Source organism: Saccostrea cucullata, unplaced genomic scaffold (genome assembly GCF_032062105.1).
Source record: "Saccostrea cucullata isolate Sc308-1 unplaced genomic scaffold, CSIRO_AGI_Scuc_v1 ctg2297, whole genome shotgun sequence".
In the NCBI taxonomy this organism is placed as follows: Eukaryota; Metazoa; Mollusca; class Bivalvia; order Ostreida; family Ostreidae; genus Saccostrea; species Saccostrea cuccullata.
In genome coordinates, this window is record NW_026923228.1 from 102,176 (window position 1) to 126,699 (window position 24,524).

The 24,524-nt window shown below is 33.2% G+C and overlaps 1 pseudogene; it reads right to left on the bottom strand.

The window, feature by feature from the left end:
• Nucleotides 1–24,455, bottom strand: LOC134263467 (complement C1q tumor necrosis factor-related protein 4-like; annotated as a pseudogene).
• Between the last annotated feature and the right edge of the window lie 69 nt (nt 24,456–24,524).

The window sequence follows — 24,524 nt, forward strand, 5'->3', positions numbered from 1 at the left end:
AGAACTACTTTTCTTGCCATAGGCGTTATTGTACCCAACAGTGTAACCGTTCAGAACAATATTTGTTGAAAACTGTTTCCCAGGTTTGTAACAATTGTCCAGGAGAATGAGTAGATACCATGTTCAGGTGCTGTGAATTTACCAGTGGTAGCGTCATAGGCATTTCCAGAGTTAAGAGTTACCGTCTTAAATAAAACAACTGCATTTTCTTGGAGGTCCGTTTGATCAGTTGATAACCGTGCGTGAAAAGCCACCTTTTCTGCTTCAAATCAAAATAAAGTGAAAAAAAAAAAATGAAGATGAACGCAGCACACACAGTAAAAGATACACATGGACACTGTAGGATAGTATTGAAATGATGCAAGTTTATATCAGGACAAATTTCGATTATAATTCATTAAATTTAAGAAAAGTCATACATCTTATCGATTTGTATTCGATATTCGATTTCAACATATATTTATTGATATATCTTTTATTTATTATACTTGTAATATTATATGTAATTTAGTTGAATCTTATTTGTCGCGATTGATTGATTGATTGATTGTATATTATTTAACGTCCCTCTCGAGAATTTTTCACTAATATGGAGACACCACTATTTGCCGATAGAGAACTGCAAATTTTGTCCTATACTCGGAACTCAGGGCATTTGAGCAGGGAGGGATCTTTTTCGTGCTACTGCGAAACGGGACCTCGTTTTATACGGTCTCATCCGAAGGACCGGTCTCCACGTCCTACAGTGGGATTCGAACCCGCGACGTAAGGATTGACTCCTTACTTCGCGTCTCTAGAGCAGACGCTCTAAACACTGCGCCACGCGGCTTTGAAAAATATTGTTTAAATCAATGTTACCCTCTGAAGGATGAAACCGGGCCCTCCAGCGTGAAAGAACATAGCAACAGTTAACATTACTTGCATGAGGACTGGTAGTTTTCAAAAAATGATCTCTGCGCGGGATATATGCGCGCATTGTTTACCATTTTTGTATTTGTATGAAACACTCGGTATAATATCATTAATACTTTATGCAGTTGAGAGTAAAATTCAAAAGTTTAATCCCTCGAAAACAATTGTCAACCTTCGTTTCGTCTCTGTTGGCAATGTTTTTTGGGGGGTAAAAGTAAAAATGTTCAATGCTAGCCCCAAATACAGTTCTGTAGATGCGGTATTTATATTACATGTATATTTTCAACACATAATCTTTTATTAAGAGATGAAGGCGTAGCCATAACAGTAATTTAGTACCTTTCTGTTTTCCTTTGGAACATTCTTTTCGATATCCCATTTTCTTACAGACTGTGTTATACTTGTTGTATTTATCGATGAAATCACGTGTCCCTTCTTTTGCATTTACATGAACTTCCTTCAGCATTGCTAGAACAATGAACACAGCCTTTAGCATAAAAGCCCTGAAAAATGAAAAAAATGTATAAAATGAACATTTATTTTTATTCTTAATTTGCTATAATTTTTTGACATACTAGGCATAAAAATTGCCAATAAAGTATCTCAAACTGAAAAAAAATGGTTTACTGCTAAAACAGTAAAAAAAAAATTCCAGAAAAGAAATCAAAATTTACTTACATTTTAGAGACCAATGAAGTTAATTTTTTGAGCGCTGAGATATACATATAATTTTAGAAACTGTCTTTATATAATCGTAAACACAGTCATTTAAAAGTAACCTGAGAAAGACGACAAAGTTTTGTGCATGCATTTAGTTATATATTTATAGACAGAAAGGTCTCTTTTATACAATTGTTCATTCTTCTTGAAGGGTTGTTCAACTTAACATTGGTGTCTATTCGTACGTAATTGTGAGAACATTAACATAATTATATGAATATATAAATAAAGGCTAAAAAAAATACAACCATATATAAAGACAAAAAATAATCAAACATACAACTGATTGGAAAGAAGTCGTAGGAAAAATACGAGATGAAATATTTACTGAAAACTAACCGGAAGAAACTACTTTCCTTGTTTATAGTAGATTCAAACAATTTTTACTTTAATTACCGTCTTTAAATACATGAACCAGTACTGGAATTTAGAAACAAATCTTTCTACAGATCACAGTAAATTCTTAGAAGTAAATATAAATTTATTAAATTTTATAGTTTTACAATGTTCTAGATTTTGATAGTGTAAACTTCGACGTGGAAGGTTTTATTTTGAAAACAGATCCTTCACGTAGACCCTTCAGGATATGGAATAAAGTGAAAATTAACCCAATTTGTGTTTTTCTAACTTAAAATTTGTCACTGGAAGCTAAATTACTCAACTGATAAAGTGTTTCTGCAGATTATTTTTCCTAAAGCTATCTCGAACTATGACTGCTTTTCCTTACTATTGTAGATTATGCACAATTTCTATAATCGCTTTCTCGAATTAAATACTTTCCTTCGGATTCCGAACATTATACTTTGTAAATTGTTTATGTAAAAACGTACATGTAAAATCGTACTACTCTTCATTCATATTGATTCACTTTTTATTTTTGTCACAGCTGGGTGGAAAATAACGTATTATTTAAACAATGAAGTTATCTGTTTATCACAGAATTTGACAGCAAGTGTTATTTAAATTATAGGCTGTAAACTGTTAAATAGATAAGCAATATCATTGACATATTTTAGGATGCCTCTTACTCTTACATTTCTGTGCACAGTCATGAACCCAACTTACAGCAATTGTACTATCAAAGCATTCAAGAAACCACCTCTGTTCTCCATTTAAATAAACAACAAAAATTTAGGGACTTTCCACTTTTCTAAGATTGTGACTTGAGTTATATAGTAAAGAAAATAATTCTAATTAATTATGTAATACCGGTAATAGGTAATAAAATCCATAAAATAGATAATATGTTAACTATTATCTGTCTCAAAAAATTACACAAAAATGAGGCAGATTTCATATAATTGATAAGAAAAACCTTGCTTTTGCGTGTATTTAAAGATAGAGGTGCAACAAACCATGCTTCATTTTTTAAAAAATACATTTAGTGACTGAGTGAGGGGCAACATGCGTCTTGTTGGATCAAGAACCTAACTGTCTGCATGACGTCGTTAGACCAAAGGCAAACAGTTTGATTTGAGGGTCGACAAAACGCATTTGTCCGAAACACAACACAGTGACAAGGTCCTTGTGTTGTCCAAAACACTTGCAAAATGATAACTTCAAATGAGACTGTTAATATCCTTGTTTTATCAAATTATGTGTCAATAACTTGCCAATTTTAGAATTTGTTCAAATGTTGAACATGCTCTACAGAGAGACATGCATATGTTAGAATATATTGCTATATAAGTACGGAAAATGACAAATGCAAAGGTGTAGTCATTACGTTTAGTATCAAATTTTGTAGTTTGGTTATAATTAATGTCTTTTTCTGGTAAAATATGTAAATATGGTAGAGATGCGTCAGACTATCTGATATCTTTCAAGTCAATCTCACCGGGATATATATCAAGATTAATGAACATACATGTAACTACTGTTAACGAGGCATGATCTACTTGATCTGCGCAGACGTTTTAAAGCAGCGTCGACTGAGACACGTCACAATACCCTTGACTGCCGTCACAATTGAAGATAATAATATCACAATTAAAATGACGTCAAATTGTGCTAAAATGTCTCGATGATCTTGCATACCTTTAGCTTTATACACTTTGCTTGTTGAAAGCTGGCTCATTCTGGCATTTCTATTATCTATATGTTTTTAGAAAATATTTTTTTTATTAATAAACATGTTTAGAACATAATTATTTTGGGGTATCAATTTCTTGGTACAGATATGTTAATTTTATCTTGCTTTGTATCAATTTGTGAGTTAGAAAAAACACTACAACCAGAGGTAAACGATTTTAGTCTTTCTCCTCAAACTTGTTGAAGTGTTTATACTCACTATTTTTATTGAGAATAGAGAGAAATTTATTTCATAATGTAAGAATTAATTAAGTTATAGAAACTTATACAGTATTACAATTTTTTGTTGATGTTATGTAAACCCATTGCGACTTATAAGATATCTAGATGGATAAAAATAAGTCCTATTTTTGTGTTTTGATATTCCCCCTTTTCACTGCAATAAAGGCTACCTCCGATTTTCTTTTCATTTTTTAGAAGAGGGATGCAAATTGTATGATATATGTGAAAAACAAAATATTTCATCATTTATTTTTTTAACTTGTCAATTCCTTTGTTTATTGTGGAGTTTTAGTATGTAATTGTGTATAAAAGCACGAAAAATGGTCCATATCTTGAAAGTGCCCCCATTTGACTACAATAAAGGCAAGGTAACAAAATTTCATTCTAATTTTTCTTAGCATAATACATACAAATTTATTTCCAAGAATTAAAATTTTTTTTATCATTCTGTTTTCGTAATTTCCAACTAGATTTGGCCTCGTTAATTGATAATAAATGCACGTTGTCAAAATAATATAAATATAGCCCTTTCATGAGGTCTATCCATAGATATATCAACTTCACAGAAAAGCATATATACCGTGCACGAAATGCCAGGTCGATATGTTTTCCTGTGAAGTCGGTATATTTATGGATTGACCGAATGAAAGGGCTACATTTCTTATATATTACTTTTTACAGAGGTCGACAAAACAAAATAATTTGAAAATAATGGAAACAAGCCATAAGTTTCTCTTTGGATTCTTTTACACTTATGCTAAAAGATCAAATTAAGTTATTTTCTACTGACAGAATAATTTAGGAATTTTACTAATTAAAACAAGTACATTTGTTTTATTATCTTTTGAATCGATTAATGAAAAAACAATCTTACTAATGTTTTTTAATATAAAGTAAATCTTTATTCAGGGCATCATTATGTCCTACCAAAAATTTTTGGGGGAACATTAAGTCATATACTGTATTAGCTTTTTAAAAATCGGCACTATGGATTTCCTTTCAGAAGATTTTTTATGGTTTTTAAAGCATCAAGTCGAAATGCTTTTCAGAGACTATAAAAAGTAACACATGTCTTTATTTTGTTATATACTTGTTCATGTGAACAGGTTTCAGCCAATCAGAGAGCTTAAAATTATAGTATACAGTTAAAGTATATCGTTGAGGGAGTCAGCAAGATTCCAGTTCCCCAAGAGCAAGTCTATTTACCGAGGCGCTTGCGCCGAGGGAAATAGGGTTGCTCGAGGGGAACTGGAATCTTGCTGACTCCCGAAATGATATACTTTAACTGTTTTATTATACCGATACAAACAAGATATTTGAAAAAAATTATATTCAATACTGTATTCAGCAACAATGTTTAATTCCAACAGAAATAGATAAAAAATTCGACAAAACAGAATACAGTCATGAAAGAAATTCCATTTTATCAATAAATCAGTTCATTGTCCGAGTTTTAACTTAGTAAAATCGAAAGTAACATTACGCAAATTTGAGCACGCCATTTCTGTTGTCGTTCGCTTCCAGTAAACTGGTTCTTTTTGATTGTTATGGGACCAGTTGACTCGCGATGCATTTCGATTCACTAATGAATATTCATGAGTTTATTCGGAACATTTTTAAGTTTGTCGTAAGTTGAAAGAAAATGTCAAGCGTTCCGAATAGGTGTGTATCAGTTCATAAAAAAAACGTACTTTTTTTCAGGGAATCAGTCTGTTTTGCAGGGAATCGGCTTATTTACGGTGATTTTCAGGAAATCAGCAAAATATATCGATTTACTTTTATATAGTGAAAAATCAGTAGAGGTATAATAAAGAAAAATAATGTATCTCATTGTCGAGTTTAAGGCCACAGTTAGTGTTTTCTTCTTCTCAAGTAGATGGTTTTAAGAAATTCTTTACGTGAATGCAAATTTAGGTCTTCTAATAACAGGGCTTATTTGGTACATGTACCTATGGGAATTCCGACAGATTGTTGGAAGACATTATCTACAAAATCTTCATTTCATACAAACACACAAATAAACATCACCAAACATGCACACATATGAAAAGTCTTAATATATAAAAGTGATGGCAGCATTACTATAGAAAATTTTAACTCCGAACCTTTGCAAAATTAACTGAAAGGGGTGGGGGCTTTAAATTTGAGGCAAAAAAGGCTGTACTCTAAGTGAATTATATTTGCAATATAGTTCCCCACACTTAGATGATACATAATTTGAAAATATTCAAAATAATACTAATACTGCAGGCAATATCCTGTAAGGTGATATACAATATTTCATTTGGATCTTCCTCCTCCTAATTCTACACTAGAAGTGTCTCCTTTCCTTGTGATTAAATCCATTGCCATGAAAATATATAGTTCTTCGTCTGTCTAATTAGATGTAACAAAAAAGAAAAAGATCATAATAATCTTATAGATTTATTTTCCCCAATTTCAATAATCATTCATTGAACATTTACAATTTGAAGCCGGAAAATGAAGACCAATCACCAGCAGCAGATTCCCCTTGACCTCCCATGGCCTTAATCCAAACATGGTCGTTCCTTCTCACCCCAATCACCGCAGTCGAGGACCCGGATGCAAAGTGAGAACTGCCACTCCTGCCATCAGCATGGTTGTGAGCGACAGCCTTACCATTGAGAACGATCTCTGTGTGAAAAAAGCTTCCAGCATGTGCCAGAATATTCCATGAGAAAAAGTATATCCCGTCTTATGGTGCCGTGAATATTCCTGTGAGAGGGTTATAGGCATGCCCTGCGTTCAGACTTGCTGCTTCGAATATAACAACAGCATTTTCTGGAAGGCTCCTTTGGTCTTTTGTTAACTTTGCTTGAAAGGCTACCATTCCTCTGTATGTTAATGTATTTTTTTTTCATTTGTGAACATCTGTATGTACAATGCTATTAAATTTATTTGCACTGTTTATACAATGAGGGTCTGATAATAGCAGTTTCACAGCCTAAAATATGAACTTCTTTACTTGAAGTTATGTTCTATGCTTTATTTTGTAAATTAAGGAGTTAAAGAAAAAAATAAATATTGATATTTTCATATGGATTTCCTGTAACAGAAGAATTAAGTACATATATCATACCTTCATAAAGGCTCCTTTTTGCACGACCAAATAACTGAGTTGATGCTCTTTCCTTTTTAATATCATATTTTTCACTATTTGCAGGGATAACAGCCAGTGCTGCTACACCTAGGAGTGTCGTTTTGAGGCAAAATGGCCTATTCAAAGACGTAAAAAAGATTGGTCATGCATTCCTACAGATATGCTATCAAAATAGTGAAAGAAAGAGATAATGAACAGTATCTCAAAGTCCATTTAAACAATACAAATAGGGAAGAGAGAAAAAATGGACTTTTAAAACAATCAGACGATCAGTGAACTAAGTTTATGTTTTTGCTTACATAGAATCAGATACAAGTAAAATTGGAACAGTTTTGTCGAAAATGTAAATAAAACCTGAAATATAAGACTAGGCTTTCCCTTTTAAATAAAACTAAACTATTGAGAGTTAAACAGATGTTAAATGCACTCAAATACAAATATTAATTTCCATAAAAAAAATTTCAAGAAAGTTAACGTTTTGTCATTTATTTAATCCATGCACAGTTATGCCTAGCAAAAAAAAATAATAATAATAAACTTTAAGAATTGGGTTTACAATGTTTTCTGAAGATATATATATATATAAATATACATTTTATTGTTGAGCAACTTTGGATTATGGGAATTATTTATATGACTGACATATTCACTAAATTTGGATATTAAAAATAAATGAAAAACACATTTCAAGGGTATTAAAAACAAGACGACCAGCCCCAGGATCATGAACCAGATTAAGACTGAAATCTGTAAGACTGTAAAGTGTTTATTAATTATTGAATTAGTCTCTTAATTTGCAGATTAAACATTTTGGGTAAACAATAAAAAAATATTTTGATTTGATTTAGGGGTCCATATATGTAACTTCCGCAACTTAAAAATACAACATTTAAAAAACAAACAACGTTTTTCAGTGAACATGACATTATGAACAGCAATTGTTCTGCTTGCATATTCCATGATGCGCGCTCGCGCATCATCGAAAATATGCCAACAGAGCTTTTGCTATTCATAATGCCAAATTCACTGAATAATAGTTGCTTATTAATTATATTTGCATTCATTGATGTTGTCAAGAATATCAGAGGAAATACTGGCTTTTATTAAATACAGACGCGTCTTGTCGTCTTCAGTAAAGACAAACACACGTCTATAAAATCAAAATCTCTTAATTTTTGTTTTGACGTCATCGATCAACTTTATTGAAACCCTCTGACAAAGATCGATAATTTAACACTATGATGAAAAAAGACAATGATTTAATAATGATTATAACTCCAGAATGCTTTTCTATGATTTCTAGCTCACTTGAGCCGAAGGATCAGGTGAGCTTTTCTGATCAAAATTTGTCCGTTGCCTGTCGCCGTTGTCGTAAACTTTTCACATTTTCATCTTCTTCTCAAGAATCACTGGGCCAATTTCAACCAAACTTGCTACAAAGTATTCTTGAGTAAAGAGGATTCAAGTTTATTCAAATGAAGGGCCACGCCTTTTTCCAAGGGGAGATAATTATGAATTAGAGAAAATATAATGACATTTTAAAAAATCTTCTTCTCAAGAACCACTGGGCCAGGAAAGACGAAACTCATGTGGAATCATCCTCAGGTAGCGTAGATTAAAATTTGTTCAAATCATGAGCCCTGGGGTAGGGTGGGGCCAAAATGGCCGATCAAAGTTTTACATAGGAGAATATAGGAAAATCTTTAAAAATCTTCTCCTCAAGAACCACTGGGCCAGGAAAGATGAAACTGATGTGGAATCATTCTCAGGTAGCGTAGATTAAAATTTGTTCAAATCATGAGCCCCGGGAGTAGGGTGGGGCCAAAATGGCCGATCATAGTTTTACGTAGGAATATATAGTGACATCTTTTAAAATCATCAAAGCCATAATTAGTGATATTTATATGGAATCATCCTCAGGTAGTGTAAATTTTAGTTTGTTCAAATAACCCCCAGGGATAGGGTGGGGCCACAATGGGGGATCCAAGTTTTACATTATAAGATATTAAAAAATCTTCTCAAGAATACCAAATCCATGATTAGTGATACTAGTATTTTTATGGAAGCTTTCTCAGGTAGTGTAGAATTAAATTTGTTCAAATCATAACCCCGAAAAGTAGGGTGGGGCCACAATGGTAGATCAAAGTTTTACATGGAAAAATAAAGGGAATATCCGAAGAACAGAAAAGCTATGTTTAGTCATATTGACATGTAAGCATCCTCATGTATTGAAGATTTAAATTTGTTCAAATCATGGCCCTTTGGGGTAGGGAGGGAAACAATAGGGAATCAAATTCAAATTATTACGAAGTAATGAATAGAAACAAAATGTTTTAAAAAATCTTTTTATCAAGAAGAGCAAAGTCATATGCTGTATTGATATGAAGGCATTCTCAAATAGTATTAAAATTGAAGCCCCCACCTCCACCCCTACCTCAGTAAGCTTTCAGTTCTTATCTAATATGTGCTTTTTCCTAGCCGATGTGCTCAGGTGAGCGTTGTGGCCCATGGATCTTTTGTTTTAAGTTCTTCAATTTATTTGTAGAGCTGAAATCCTTCTTGAACATGTTGAAAAAATTTTACTATTAAAGTAATTTTGTTTTTCTGAATGTTTCTAAAGTGTGTATTGTTTTTCCTCCTCTTTTGTTTTACTACTTGTTTAGCATATGACATTATGAAACGGGCATTTCTATAACTATATTTAATGTAATTGAGATAAAAAAAAACCCAACCCAACTTCTTAAAGCTTCAATTTTCAAAGAAAATAGGAAAATATCAGAAATCTTAACAGAGTAAAAAAAAACGATTTGTTGAAACTTACATTTCTATGATTGCCAATACCTTTTGTGAAACAATCATATTTCAGTCATTTTTATATGTAGATACACTTCTGTGGTCGTTTATGCTGCGTGTAGGTGGTCATGTTATTGTCCTATTTACCGGCGTATCACTTAGTTTTTGAAAATATTTACATTTATTATCATAAAACAATTTTCTCCACTTCTCTGTATCTGGACGATAAATAATTGCCTTTTCATTTTTTTTTTTACAATATGACTGAAAACTTCTGGCACATCTGCTACTGAGATCAATGAAATATGATTGCTTAATATATAGTTCAGACAAAGTTATAAAACTAGTTTCTAGTGCAAAAATTTAAAAACGCAGTATCGTCCAACTAGTTAGAAAAAGCCAAACTTATCATTTTAAGATCTGGAAAGCCTAGCTTTTTAACTTTAACCCAGACCAATAAATATACGAATAAAGTATATGGTCAACTTTGCCTGAAATTGTCCAATATCACTGTTATTGTTGATTGTGGACAAACTTTCCTTAACATTCCTACTAGTCACCCTTAAATCTTTCATTCCAGTTCTCTTGTAGATAAATTTTTTATCCCAAACATTATAAAAATCCATACAAACAAAGACACGTAGCGGGCTATAGTAAATGCTTAACCAAGCCACTTTCTTTACTCCTTACTAAGATATTAACAGTAGTCAAGGAGGAACTTCAAGAGTACTGTGAAACAATATATATACGAGAAGTTGCGTAAATCAGATGTGGATACTGAAAAATTTCAAGGAACTTTAGAAAATTTGAAATACCGAGATTTTACCAGAATCAACAGCTTAAAAAATCTCACTCCTCAAATTTATACACAATCATTACCCAAGATAAATTAAAGTCCAGGCTTTCTGATATCATTTACAACTATTTTTTTTTTAATAAAATGAAACTCGTAAATTTACTTACCTTCTCATTGATCATTTACAAATTTAATATGTTAAAAACATGATTCTGATTGTACACACAAATACTCTAAGGTTGAAATTAAAAAAAGATGAGTAAGTATCTGATTGACGATATCTATGTGGATTTTGGAGACCGGGTCTTCCAACACTCTATTGGAATTCCCATGGGTACCAATTGTACCCGTTATTAGCAGACATATTTTTGTATTCATATGAAGCAGAATTCGTACAAAATCTTATGCGTGAAAAGAAGAAAGTATTTGTTGTGGCCTTCAACTCGACATTTAGATACATGTACGAGGGTTGTTCGATATGTATTGTGTATTGTACCACAGCGCGATAACGCCTTGCACGATTTCGTCGATATTTATACGCCTGGATAACTCTATTCAATACCTTGCCAACAGTATAAACATGAGCCTTCATCTACACATGGTTATAAAATAATCGTCATTTCAATAGAGCCAGTCGTTGACCAGTGTTGTAAAAATGGTTAAGAAAAGGGTTGAGAATACTGAAGAAATTAGAGCTTATATAAAAGTTCGCACAAAACTCGGTAATTCCGTAAAGCAGATTTTTACTGAATTGGGGGAAGTTTATGGGTCTGATAAGGTATCTTATGAGACAGTTCGTAGGTGGAGACAGAAATTTCTGACTGGCACAGAGTCCGTCAAAGATGCATCAAAATCGGGTCGACCTGTGACTGTAGCAAGCAAGACAAATGTCTCAAAAGTCAAGGAAATAATTGAAAGTGATGGCAGGTACACGATTCGTGATATTGCCAAAGCTGTTGGCATATCGCTATCGCGGGTGCATTTCATTTTGAAGCGTATTTTGAAAGTACGAGAGATTTCTGCCAGATGGATACCCCATATATTGACAGATGACCAAAAAAAGTACGAATACAAACCGCTAAGCGACTGCTAAAAATGTTTCCAAACTTCAATTTGCAAACATAGTTACTGGTGACGAAACATGGGTTTACTATTTCGAACCAGTAAGAAAAGTTGGAAACAAATTATGGCTAACCAAACACGGTAGAAGGCCTGTAGTTGCCAAAAGGACAATGAGCACAAAGAAGGTCCTTTATTGCATATTCTTCTCTTGTGATGGTTTAGCCGTACAAATTCGAAGGGCAAAAGTGTTACAGGTCGGTATTACCGAGATGTTGTACTGAAAAAGCTCAAGAAATATTATCAGAAATGACGTCCTGTGTCGGGATTAGGCATGTTCGCCTTCTTCATGATAATGCTCCATCACATACATGTACATCTGAGCTTGTGAAGGAATTTTTGAAGTCTGAGAAGGTTAACGTCTTGCCACACCCACCATACTCTCCGGATCTAGCACCATGCGACTTTTTCCTTTTTCCAAAACTTAAAAAGTTCTTATCTGGTCGTCGATACAAGTCCCGACAGGCCCTTGGCTCAGCCGTCAGTCAGTGCCTCAGAGGTATACCTAAATCAGCGTACCGTGACGCATTTCAGAAATGGATTCAGAGATTAAAATTGTGTATTTCAAATCACGGAGAATTCTTTGAAAGGATGTAATGTCCATTTGACTATTTGAATCGAATGCTTTTGAGATATCGTACAATACACAATACATATCGAACAACCCTCGTATATCGAAGACGTATTGTCAATTAACAATTGTAATTTCCATTCTTATGTTCATACGATATATCCTGATGAGCTTGATATAAAAGATACAACAGAGTCTGACACATCCGTTTCATATACGAATAGCTTACTTGAAAAGACGTTATTGCTAGTCTAACACCAAGCTCTATGATAAACGTGATGACTTTTACTTTTCTATCGTCAACTTCCTTACTTATGCAGCAATAAACCTTTATCACCTGCATACTAAGTGTATATAAATCTCAGATGATTCGATATGCAAGAGCATGATCTACGTATGAACAGTTTCTTATACGAGGTAAATCATTGACAAGCAAGTTGATGAAACAAGAATATCAGCAGTATCGTTTAAAGTCATAATTCCGTATGTTCTATGGTGGATACAATGACATTGTCGTCAGCTAATGCAATGTATTATTGAGTCAAATGCTTGTTGTTAGTCAATTATTTATACACCGAATTGACGACTGATTTTTCTGTTATTTTCCGATCACAACAAAGAACACAAGGCGGATGTTACCGGTCAGCAGGGGATGTTCACTCCTCCAGGGCATCTGATCCCAGCTCTGATGTTTTTGAGATCCGTGTTTTCTCTGCTCTCTATTTTGTTTTATTGACTTTTGATCTTGAATACTAGTTATTATCTAAATATGTTTCATTCTAGGATGTAAGCGCTAAGGAACATAATATTTACATCTCTCTTTTTCAATGTCATAAATTTATGTCAGTAAAGTACCAAATTTTGCAACCATTTTTAAACTTTTAAATCATAATATTAATGAAAATCATTGAGATAAAGAGGAAGATGGCGAACTTGGATCCATCTCAACAAGATACAAACAATAGAAATTTGTATCTCCTTGAAATTCCAAAGACAAGATCAGGCACCTAGGAAGAGTAAGCATTTCCCTATTGATTGGTCACATCCATCATTAATCTTATGTATGATTCAGATATATGGAGCACGCAAGTGAGTTTAGGCTAAATATGGATATTTCTATGCAAATGAGCTAATAAAAATTCATAAGTTGTATATTTTATGTACAGAGAAAGTTCAAATTGATTTTCTTATACATACTTAGTACCCAATGTTTGTTAATGCAAGTGCACATGATGACGTCATATTATGTTTTCTCCCATTCAAGGTAATAAATCACATCAACAAAATCATGTCTGCGCAAGGGCATATCCTATCTAATTAAAAATAAACAATGTTTAATATTAAGGAGAATATTATTAAAATTAGTAAAATTGCTGCACAAGTCCTATGCACTTTCTCAATCGATAAAAAATTTAGGAAACTTACACTGGACTGTGAATTTTTACCCCGTTTAGAATTAAAACTGCACTAACAGTAACTAAACAATTGCAGTGCCGACATTTGTGCAGCAATATCTTAATTCCTTGGAATATCCTGCGTCTTCTTATACCATGCTTCTGTAAAACAAAGTAAGGTACATGTATGCCCTTGCGCAAAGCGATTTTGTTGATGTTTCTTATAAACTTGTGTAGAAGAGGTCGATGACGTCATAATATGACGTCATAATGTGTACCGGCTATTGCATGTTTTAGGTACAAAGAATGTATTTATAACAAGTCTTAAAATTTTCTGAGCAGTAGGTAGAGCAATTATGGAATTTAATTAGACATTTTGCATAGAAACCTCCATATGTAGCCTTAAATCATTTGCGCATATCGTAGTCAAAATCAGAATGAAAATTAACATAAAAATCTGTTTGGATATGTCAACAAAAATTGTCGCAATGACAGGTTACTTTGCCAACAAGATAGCTATATAACAAGGAACGAAGAGTTTACAGATTGCTGACATTAAACCAGATGTTTCATTTAAATGTTTTTGATGAAAAGTGTAGTTGCTGCACTATAAAACTTATGATGATATATGATTACATATATATGAAATATATATGAGATAATGATAAGTATTCAAACCCAAAAGTCCAAAAGTCCATAAAACAATACAAAACAGGAGCAGAGCAAACACGGACCTAAAAAAAATGTAGAGGTGGGATCAGGTGCCAGGGAGTAGTGAACATCCTATCCGACCGGCTACACCCGCCATGTGCTTCTTGTCATGATCGGAAAATAACTGAAAAATCTGTCGTCAATTCAATGTATAAATAATGGACTAACAATTACAAATGAAAAACGTCAGTCAGCATTTCACTGAATGATAAATTGTATTTGCTGATAATGTCATTGTATCGACCATAAAACTTACGAAATGATGTATTTAAACGAGACTGAAAGTTAAGGTCATCCAGTTTAGCATAGAGCTTGGTTGTTAGATTATAATTCAAGTAAAATACAGCTTGCTCCACTTATATTGAACTCGCTTAATTTGAAATTCCGCTTATTTTGAAATAGAAATAAATCCCCCGTTTTTGCCTCTCATATTCTTTGCATTAAAATAACGGTTATATTGAAATCGGATATATTGAAATTTCGCTTATATTGAAGCCACTGATCGGTCCCCACAGGTAATAATGAGTTAATTGTTTTCATAACGGTTAAATTGAAGTACTCCCTGGCGGCTGTCGTTACGGTTGGTGACAGTAATTATGCCTGATTGATCAGTTGATATACAAAGGTGTGAATAATGAAGTTTTCACCTAATGTGTTTTTATACTGCGTGCTCTTACGAAATAAAATTCTTCACTGTTAAATTCTTTGCGTCCACGTATATAATACGGACATATCGAGACTAAACAACTAAACGTAATATAGTAACCCCCACAGATCTAGGAAAAGGAACATAACTTTGAAATTAAATACGTACTGTTTATGGCTACTGATATCCCTAAATTCGAAATAACTAAGGTATTAACTCGAGTACACTTATGCCTAGGTCACATTTCCCGGCCGGTAACCGTAGACCGGTGGTAATCGGTGGTAATCCGTGGTGTTAACGATGCCCCAACATCGGTCCACATCGGCCTAGTAGTCCTTAAAGTATCAGTCACATTATCCAGCGATGTGCATACGATGGGCAACCAATGCGTTTTATGAGAAAAATGGCGTGGTTGCCGGCCGGACTTACAAAGGCCCAGCGATGCATTGCTAATCATAAAACAATGTTCCAGGATAATCGGCCGATGTATATTTCATCGCTCATACATTGGTAAACATCGTTCGTACATCGGTCGAATACGGGCCAATGTTCGGTCGAACATCGACCGATGATCGGTCATTATCTGTTGAACACCGCTAAACTCCCCGATGACCTCAGATTCAACGGATATTGGACGATTGCTCGGCCATACATCGGCCGATCCTTGAAAGATGTGTTAATGATGGGTTGCCGATGAGGAGCGATGTGAGGCATCGTTGGAGACATCGCTGAATTTTAACTACGAATTATTTCCTACCGATGACCCCACCGATTCGCAAAAAAGACTCAGTCACCGTCCGATCACTAGTGGTGCCCGGCCGGCAACCACGCCATTTTCATCAAAAAACGCATCGGTTTCTCATCGTATACCCCATCGTTGGATAATGTGACTTATACTTTACGATGAAATACAAGCAGCGTTCATCAGTACTCAACCGTGTAAGTCCGGTGAATTTTCTCCAAAACGTAAATAAATGCGATCGGGGAATAATAATGAGGGATAAAGATTGTCTTTTCAATGAAACAGAAATAAAAAAAAAATAAATAAACCTTCAAGGACTCATATTCTATGTAATCTATTCACTGTTATAGATAAACGATGACAAATTAATTTGTTCGGGTTTGTTCTTCCTTGTTTAAGATCGGGATTGAACTTGTGAAAATGGCGGCTTCACTATTTCGCTTATATTGAATTACAGATATATTGAAATAATTTGCATGGTCCCCTGATCATGAATTTCAATATATCCGGAGTAGGCTGAAACAATACATTGTTGGAAAACATGGTCTAAAAATAAATATTAACAAGGTTTATACATATATAAACATAGTAAAATATAAAACTAGTGAATTTATTCTTATTATATTTACTCTTTCTTTTCCATTCCCTTTGACACCAATTTTGTTTAAATTATTGCTGTTTTTTACTATATTATCTAACATTTCTTTTATTCATATATTGAAGTAAATAAAGTCGTTTTACTTATATGAGGCTAAGCGAGTCCTTTTTCTGCTATGCACACACGCACACTACACACATAAACAGAGAAAAGAGACTATTAATTAACATGATCATTTTACATAGCATCTGCACTGTTTAGGTAAATATTTTAAAATCTTCCAATTTTTCGTGCTCATCCAATCAGCAGAGCTAGTGGACCTCATGTGATAAAAAATGATTTAAAAAAAGACCACACTGGAGTGCTGAATTTTTAAAAAACCCCATTTATCCCTAGCTTCCCACTGGTTGATATTTTGTCTTACCAACCATTTTTGAATGTAAGCAGCAGTATATATTACTGTTGTCTGTATCTTGTATTATTGAGGAAGTCAACGTGAAATATCTGTATGCTGCGTCTTGTCAAAATTTTCAGATTTTGAAGTTTTATTCTTGTCATGTCATTCCCCTTATTTCCTATTTACATGTACATCATTTTACAATTCCCATTGTCCTGATGATTCGTGTGGTAAAATTTTATAGTTTGTCTACAATAGGTAATACTTAATATTTGCTGATCCTTATTTCAAGTGCTGTTTACTACATATGTTTTGCTTCATTTAGTTATTTATTTCAATAAATTTCTTTTCTTCGTCCTCGTAATATAATACGTAAAAAGAAGTTTGGTAAAATTAAGAAACGTAGATTTTATAAATGAAAAAAAATCATCTAATTGTTTTTCGATACTCATACTAGGCAATTCTTTCGTATACTGATAATGTCAAGCAAAGTTCTCGTAATGCACAAATCTTTTCTGTGTTATTGTATTGTCGTCACCATCAAGCTCACAAACAACCAGAATAGATATCTTGTACTTTGTCATTATTGGCTCATCTCAGCTGAAAGCTCAAGAGAGCTATTCTGATCACTATTTGTCTGTCCGTCCGTCTGTAAACTTTCTCCAATTTTTGACTTCTCCAGAACCACTGTGCCAATGTCAACAAAACTTGCCACAAAGCATCCATGAATAAAGGAGATTCCATTTTGTTCAAATGAAGGGCCACACAATCATTCAAGGGAAGATAATTAAGAGATAGTGAAAATTTGGTAACACTGGGTCGGGAAATATTGAACTAATGTGGAAGCATCCTTAGGTTGTTTAGATTCAAGTTTGTTCAAATCAGGACCCCCGGGGTAAGGTGGGGCCACAATGGAGGATCAAAGTTTTACTTTGTAATATATAGAAAAAATTTTGAAAAAACAAAGTCATGATCGGTTTTATTCATATGGAAGCATCCTCGGGTAGTGTAGATTCAAGTTTGATCAAACAATGACCCCTGGGTGTATGGTGAGGCCACTTTGGACGATCAAAGTTTTACTAAGAAAAATATAGGAAAATCTTATAAATTTTTTCTCAAGAACAACAAAGCCATGATTAATCATACTGATATGGAAGCATCCTCAGATAATGTATATTCACGTTAATTCAAATCATGACCCCGGGGGGTAGGGTGGGGCTACAATGGACGATTAATATTTTACATAGGAATATGTAAGGAAAACGTAAAAAAAAATCCGTTTCTCAAGACCAACAATGCCATGATTGGTCATATAGATATGGAAGCATCCAGGACCCCCCCCCCCCCCATGAAGTGTAGATTCAAATCTGTAAAACTTTTGACCCCGGGGATAGGATTGGGCCACAATGGATGTATGTCAGAAAATACTGGAAAGTATCCCTTCTACATAATGTTGGCAAATGTACTAAAGGCCACGCCCCTATGTCTCCAGTTCTCTCCCTATTACTTCTGCTTTCCATTATAAATAAATATCCATAAAAAGTTGTAATGTTTCTTTTGTACTACGAAATAGCAAAAAAATCATAATTATAGTACCTAGCACACAATCGGTCTTTCATATAATAATTTTGAATAAAAGTGTGAGGGGACCTGACGAAAGACGGGTATAAATTTTCAGAAGATTATCATCTAATTACAAAAGGTTGATTCTCTATAAGGCCATTTTCCGGCCTACGATAAAATCACTTTAAAATGTGATTTTATATAACTATAATTATTGTAGTTCATGATTTTGAAATTTGTTTTTCAACATCGATCATCTAAGTCACGTGATTTAGAAATAAGAAATGGCCGTCAGTTAAAGAAAAATTGAGGGTGGGTCTATTCAAATCAAGTTTCTATCTATGATTCTGAATGTAAATGATCAAAAATTGTTTATTTATGTCGGAAATACATCATACCTAAGTAATAAACTGGAAGATTTTATAAATTTAAGGTTCAAGATATTTTTTATGACAAGAATTTCGATGCATCCACATTTTGCATATTTTGAACGTAAATCTTTACGAAATTCACACTTTATGATGCTGAAAAAAGTTTGATTAGCATTTTATTAATAGTATTATATAATATATAATAATATTGTAATTGTATATCATTTCTATAGATGTGTTACGTATTTTACGCATAAAATAACCATCTAAGAAATGAGGTTTCTAAGTTTCAATTGAACTGTAAAAGTTATGTATCAAATGTTGAAAGCAATGATTGTATTTTTATTGTGATTAAATACAACTGAAGTAGTAATTAAGTAAAGAAATTAAACAATTTCAAACAAATAAAGAATTAACAGCATAAAAACATCAATTCAAATACATGTTGACTATCCATATACATGTAAAAAGTCAATACATATACTTGTAACTCAGAGCGGTTGCATTAAAATATATATCTCTAAGTGAAATGAAATATCGTCGTAAAACGGCTTTGCTTTTATTTAAGTACTCGTGTTGCACGATATCTTTAATTAAAAATGTCATCTAAACTTTATGTTGATACATGTATAAAAGTTGAGAACCCTCCCCCCCCCCCCCCCCCCACCGTTTCTAACGGCACAACATAAAAATGGAGTAGAATTTTAACAGTTCCTTCAACTATGCATATCAGAGGTTTTCGTATTTACTAGTATACAGACTTAAAAGAGTTCTACAACATCCCAGGTACAAAATGGACCCTAAGGGTTTGATGCTCCTTTCGCACTCTAGAAACCTGTAGGTTAAATTCAATCTCTTTCCCAGTGCAGCGTCAAAAAGCTTGTTTAACAGGGATAGTGACAGTTTCCTACCTAATTCTTTAGCATTTCAAGTAAATGTCATGGGTCATTAGGATATCATCTTTTTTCTAAAAAAAAAAAAGGTTCCGTCCCGCACTGGGCGTTGGTCAGTAATGCAACTACGCATAAATACTTGACCTTAAGTGGACGATCTCTTTATCTGGTTGAAAAATCCTTAAATGGGGTAAAGCAACATTTAATTATAAAACCACATATTATGTATAGGAATCCCTCTCCTCCTTACCAATTTATTTTCTAATACAGGACTACTATTCTCGTAACTTATATCGATGCTATCAAAGAAGTGTGATGAATAGATTGAGTCCTCTCAAGAAAGACCCATGCAGTTAACAAAATATGGATCACATGTTACTCGTATTGAAGTGTCCATATAAGAATTATGTTTGTACCCATATATAGAAAAAAGTCTATAACACTAATAGGAAATGCATTTTACCGCTTCAACAAAGATAGATTTTATCATTTCTAGAACATATATACAGTACTCATAAGGAAATACAAAGAACATATGCAATACTCATAACGGAATTCAAAGAAGTAGCATACAAAGATAAACTAAACTATCATTATAAATATAAAAGATACGTGTAACTCATATTCACACCTTAGAGTCTGTAAAAAGTTTTTATTTCTTAATTTTTATCAGACATTTCAAAGAAACGTCTCCATTTGTAATTTCATCACATCCAGTCTTCTCAGTCCTTTGATTTTAGATTTTTAAAGTAGAAATTTCACATTTATTTTTCGTATATATGCATGGCTGATATAAATCTTAGTAAATAAACCGAAAATTGTACTCTAACCAAAAGTTCATTAAAAGAAATAATTTACATAAGCTGATATCCATAATTGTGAGTCGTTAACTTTTTCTGCAAATATCGTAAAAATGAAGTGAAAAGTTTTTATTTGGATGTCATAACCACCTTTAACCAAATTCATAATTTGGAAGTAACTTTTTATGTGTATTAGAAATTTACATGCAAATTTTGGTGTTGGTTAAAGGTGGTTATAACATGCGTAGGAGTTATCTAACACAGTCACCCTCTTGAGTTTTCCAATTACTCTAATGCTAATACAGGCCGATAGTACCTTACTTTGTCACCCTATATCATTAGAAATACTAATGTATCATTATCTAACCAATATTTATCAGTGAACTGGAACATAGGCCTAGTGATTCATGCAATTTTTAAGGGAAAAAATACTATCTGAAAATTTGAAGTCATTGTAGGCCGCAAAACGGCCTTATAGAGAATGATCCTTTGTAATTATTAAACGTTGTCTCGTTGGTGTGGAATAATCTGGCTTTTAGTTGAATTTCACATTTAGAAAAAAAAAACTTTAACTTTGGCCATGAATTTTAAGCGGTTAAGTTAGTAGTTAAAGGGCCCTCATATTAAAGAGATGTCATACTTGTCAAAAGACCTTCCCTTGGATACCAAAATTTATTATCTTTTCGTCTTGGAGTTTGTTTTATTTTGAAAAACTTTAACCTTTGTGATAACTATTGATCAGTTGGTGCTAGGACTTGAATATTAAATACGTGTATTTCTTATAACATGGCCTTCCCTTCGGTACCTTAAGTTCGGCCCTTAGACATTGTCCTTGGAATTTGACCCATATTTAAAAAGAAATAAAATTACATTGGTCTTACATGAACCTTAATATTTTGAATGTTTTGTGCTTGGGCTTTCATATTTCATAATTATGTATATTAATTGATACAATTCCTTTTGTTGGGTAAAACAACATTTTGATTTCTTGAACGTGTCCTTTGATTTGCATTTAAGAAACTTTAACTTTTGCCAAAAGCTGCCATACGAGGACATCAGTGTTCCACAGACACGTCTTGATTTTAGATGATAAAAAAGTTAAGATAACAAACAGTTGTCGGTCTCATAAATCCAGTTAAAGTTTACTAATTACAGGAAGCTCTTAGTTTACTCTAAGCTTTTTTTAAGGCAAAATATTAAGACGAAACAGATATGACACATCTTAATATTTTGCCTTACTTACACAATGCTCAGGAAGCATGCGGCCTTTATAATTAGCTGTTATATATTTCTTTTTTCTGTTTCTTAGTACAATAAAAGTAAAAGCAATGGACATAATATTGAGATTTATTTTCCAAATTATCTTCCATTTTACAATGACTGTTTATAATTTGAAGCCGGAGAAGGAAGACCAGTCACCAGCAGCAGATTCCCCATGACCTGCCATGGCCTTAATCCAAACTTGATCCTTCCTCCTCATCCCAATAACCGCAGTCGAGGACCCGGATGCATAGTGGGAACTTCCACTCCTACCATCAGCATGGTTGTGAGCGACAGCCTTACCATTGTAAACGATCTCTGTGTGAAAAACACCTCCAGCATGGGCCAGAATATTCCACGAGAAAACGTATATACCGTCTTCTGGTGCAGTGAATATTCCTGTGAGAGGGCTATAGGCGTATCCTGCATTTAGAGTTGTTGTTTCGAATATAACAATGGCATTTTCTGGAAGGCTCTTTTGGTTTTTCGTTAACTTTGCTTGAAAGGCTACCATTCCTATTAAACAAGGTCTAATTATTTGTGAATCTCTGAATGTACAATGCTACAGATTTTATTTATTCTGTTAATAGATTTAGAGACTTTTTATGAGAAATTCAGTTAATAGCTTTAAAATACGAACTAGCATGAAATTTCTGTCTTTGAATGTTTAAAATTATATGAAGGAATAAAATATTGATATTTTCAGATTGGTTTCCCGTAACAGGAGAAACTAGAGGTACTGTAAGCAATGAGCTCACCAAATGATACCCCCGCCTTCCATATGAATATAATGGCAGTATCCATGTTTTGCTATGGAAAACCAATAAATGTATCGGATCAAAAAATAAAATAGGAGGTGCACAATGGCAATATGTAATAAAGATTCTATGAAATTTCATCAAATTTCATTCAGTGGTATGAGAGGAGTTGCGGATAAGAGATGAATACCCAAAAGCGTAACAGGCGGACAGACAAACAGACGGACGGACATACCGATTACTATATACCCTCCCGCTTTTCAAGCGGGGGGTAAAATAAGTACTTGTATCATACCTTCATAAAGGCTCCTTTTCGCACGCCCAAACAACTGAGATGAGATGCTATCCTTTTCATTTGGTGCTCCATTAACATGAAAGACTGCCAAAGCTCCTATAACTAGGAGTGTCGTCTTGAGACTGAAAAGTCTATTCAAATAAATAAGAAATAATTAGCCACACTTTCCCACCCAAATGCTATTAAAATTGAAATATGGAGATAACGAACAGTATTCAAGCTAAAAGTCCATTAAAACAATACAAAATTGTAGCAGAGCTAGCTGGACCTCCAAACACAAAAGACATGGGATCAGGTGCCATGGAGGAGCAAATATCTGCCGACTGTCCACACCCGCGATTCAAGCATGATCAACGGATCATTGAACCAAGTTTATGTCTTTACAACTATGGAATCAGGTTCATGTGAAAAAAAATTAAATATAAGAATCTTTTAGACTTTTAAATAGAACTAAATTATTGAGAGTAAAACGCACTCAACTCGTAGAGAAATATAAGAAACTTTGAAAGCATTAGTTTTAAAATTCCATTATCCGTGCACAGTTTTGCCCAATAAAAAATAAAATCATCTTATCAAAATTGAGTTAGGAATGCATTTTGAAACCTGTAGGTTATATTTTAATCAAAACTAACTAAATCTCCTTTTGAGAAGTCAATGGAACAAATGAAAAAAATAATATTACTTTTAAGCAACTCTGAAAAAAGGAATAATATATTTTTAATGATATATTTAATTTGGATTTTAAAAAAATAAATGAAAAACACATTTTAAGGGGATTACAAACTAGACGAAATGGGCATCCAAGGTTACATTATAAAACTTAAAGAGCTTTTAAAAAATTGAGAATAACAATAAATTACTTTTATATATTATGTATTTTTTCCTTCTTGTTGTTTTAAAATATTTCCTACACTTTATGTTTAATTTTTAAAGCATATTAAATTATAAAAAAGACATGTGTTTATTACATTTTTACCCGTGAAATACTGTAATTTATTCATTGAATAAAAACGATATCCTGTCACAGTGTGAAAGGATATCAAAATGATATCCCGTCACAGTGTGACGAATATCAGAAGTGCGAGAAAACTCTCGATTTCCCTTCCCATAGCGAAGATTGCTGTAAAAAAATCTTCCTTGACCTAATCTAAGATATATGAAAATAAATAAACCATTCTGACAGCGAATAAAACTGTTAAAATTACTAAAAATATGCTGCTAAATCCAAGTTTACAGTGTTTTCACCTCACATTGCTATGACGTCTCAACCGCTCAACTATGACGTCACGGAGCCTATGGCTGTATTGCAAAAAGACTCTAGGCAAAGGAAAAATCAAAGAATTTTATTTTAAAAATGTAATAAACAGAAAATTCAATGTTTTGTAGTTGAATATGGAATTTATTTCACTCGTGAGACAGGATTTTTTGATATTTTCACTCGTGCTTCGCACTCGTGAAAATATCAAAAATCCTTTCCCATTCGTGAAATAAATTCCATATTCAATCACAAAACATTGAATATCCTCAATATATTTCTATTTTATAATATTGAGATAAGCAAGAACCCAAAATCCTACAGCTTATATTTTCAGAGAACATATGAAGTTACAGTATGTGAATCTAATGAAAGTAAAGAAAATACAATTTGTTAAAACTTACATTTGCATGATTGCCAATATTCGGTCACTGTTTAAAATGAGACAGCCATATTTCAGTCAAATTTTCTTTATATATATATACTTCCATGATCA